Raw genomic sequence first — 2,500 nt, 5'->3', positions numbered from 1 at the left:
TTCGTGCCTTGCCAGTGAGAGCACCACCGCCCTGGAAAAAACACTGCTACCTAAAGAGCGATACTGACATCAGCCGGAGCTGAAACCCCACTACGTTTCTCTGTTAATGCCCATAAAACGCCTGATAGCAAGGCGGGGACGCCCGAGCGTAATTTAGCTCGCCAATGGAAGCACTTGTGTCAAAGCAGCCAAGATGGCTGAACACAAGCAAGAAGAGACGAGGAGTTTAATGGGGTTTCCCTGGAATCCCATGACATTTAAGCTGGAAGTTTCAACTTGAGTCGCGGGCGCCATGGTTGGGCGGTCAATTCGAAAACTGCTGATTGGCATTGTGAAGACAACGATGTTTCAAGGTTTATCGGGAGAGCCACCCTTTTTCCCTGGGATGAACTAAGCGAAGTATTGTTGGACGTTGAGATCCAAGTAAATCGCCGCCCTCGTCAGCTATGTTGAAGACGACTTGGAGTTGCCTATTCCTGACACCTGCTTCCTTTTTGTTTCCAGGCGCGTCGCCCCAGCTTCCTGAAGTAGCCAGCCTGGCAGATCAAGGACAAGGATTTGCGAGACGATTCCCAAATTTCTAAAGTCTCTGCAAGGATCATTATGGAACAGGTGGAAGCGTTGAATCCTCAACCTTCCATTGCGAGAGCGCCACAACCTTGTCCACAAAGGTAGCCCAGTACCAAGTCAAAGTGGGAGATGCCGTAATTGTACGGTCCGACAACAAGAATCGGGTCAAGTGGCCTCTAGCCATTGTCGATGCTATTTACCCTGGCCTTTGACGGACATACGCGGGCTGTTCAGCTGAGGACCAGTAAGGGAGTCATCCAGCGCCCCGGTTCAACACCTATAGCCTTTAGAATTGCAGAGTGCTCCCAGGGTTGCCCAGCCAGCATTCGAGCAGCAACTTAACGCAAAACGCCCGCACGGTCCGACCAAGGAGAGCGTCAAGCGAGCACCGTCAGCAGCGAGAATCGCGCAGATTGCAGAGATTAAGAAGAAAGCGAACAATTGTGAACATGACCGAATAACTGAAGTGACTGATTGCGAATATTTCATCTAGTTTTTTAGTTTCGTGGAATATTCGTTAAGCCGCAGTCCCTCTGTAATTGCGTTGCACCTTACACCGATTGAAGCTGCACGGGGGCGTGTGTCCGAGACTTTCCGTATGCCGAGTTAGGCCAAAGTTTTATTTCTTAATTAGCACCATTGCTGGACATAACCTTGAAATGAACTTTCCTTGAATTTTACTTAGCAATAGTACCAATAAGAATATTAGATTAAGCGATACATGAACATATAAGTCAAGGTTTCCTTTTTCTTAGAGTCAGAGTAGTTTTACACACCCGTTGTAAGACGGACACGATAGCTTGATTAAACGCTTAGTTAGAAAACTCAGTCGAGTTTACTGATTAAGAGAGAGTTCGATAAGCTGTAATCCCTTGTAAACGGGGCAAAGTTTACAAAAGATGGTAAGATCTGCGACAATTAATGCTATCAACGAGACTGTCCCTTCTTTTTCCAGCGTAGTCAGGGAAATTTTAGCGCCTTGTACCACTCACACACCCAACTGTTTTCCTTATCCCTCGGTGCAGAACGCAAAATGAACTAACCGCTGTCCAGAAATGGCGTTGGTGACTACTGGCGTTTTACATCCCTTAACCCAGACTTTCACAGGCACAACAGCCATGCCTGTTCTATAGAGGCCTTCATTCCTGGAAGTTCTTGATTTTCCCATCTGGATTTACCAGAGCTTTGTGAATGCGCACGACTCCCCTCGAGTGACGGTAGACTGGCACGTGGATTGACAACTTCCCGGTTTCGTGGCGCAGAGTTTCGTGTGCAGAACGGACAGGGTGCTTCTTGGGGCAGTTTAAGAAACGAACACGTTTTCCCTCTGAGGGCAATTTCTTGCCGTTTAACCATCAAACAAACAACCAAAACACAGGCCTTTCAGCTTTAAAGAACTCTAATCCTTTCACTGTACGGACGATTCCTGAGTGAAACTGCAGTTTTCCAGGGCACATGTCCAGCGTTACAGTACAATCATGAACATTTCTCCTACTGAATTGGCTGATCCACGAGGTTATCACCACGTCAGTGTGAATGCTGGCTACTGCCAACTTGTGCAGCAAAACTGAGCTCCCCTGGCCCTTTTGAAGACAGAACGTTTCTGCCACGTGCGTCTCGCCTATCCAACTTGGGCCTCGCTTCTTCAACGGATCCTTCCAAACACGGGGTTAGTTGCTATCCTCGCTTCGTGATCCACGAAATTGGCAAATCAGCAAACATAGCAGCTCTTGCCTCTGTCCTCCATGACATCATCAACCAAACGGCGCCATCTCACTCTCATATTGAAAGGCAGCTTCAACACTAGCTGCCTTATGGTGGCTGGCTGTTTCCAGCTTAGTTAAGTGACCCACTAACCCTCCATTGCGTTTTTACATCTCCTGAGAAAAGAGAGAACCTGTTCAGACCCACTCCATCCTCAGCCCTTACC

This window comes from Montipora foliosa, chromosome 5 (assembly GCF_036669935.1).
Source record: "Montipora foliosa isolate CH-2021 chromosome 5, ASM3666993v2, whole genome shotgun sequence".
Lineage (NCBI taxonomy): Eukaryota > Metazoa > Cnidaria > Anthozoa > Scleractinia > Acroporidae > Montipora > Montipora foliosa.
The sequence above is the reverse complement of the archived record's forward strand: the minus strand, read 5'-3'. Positions refer to the sequence as shown.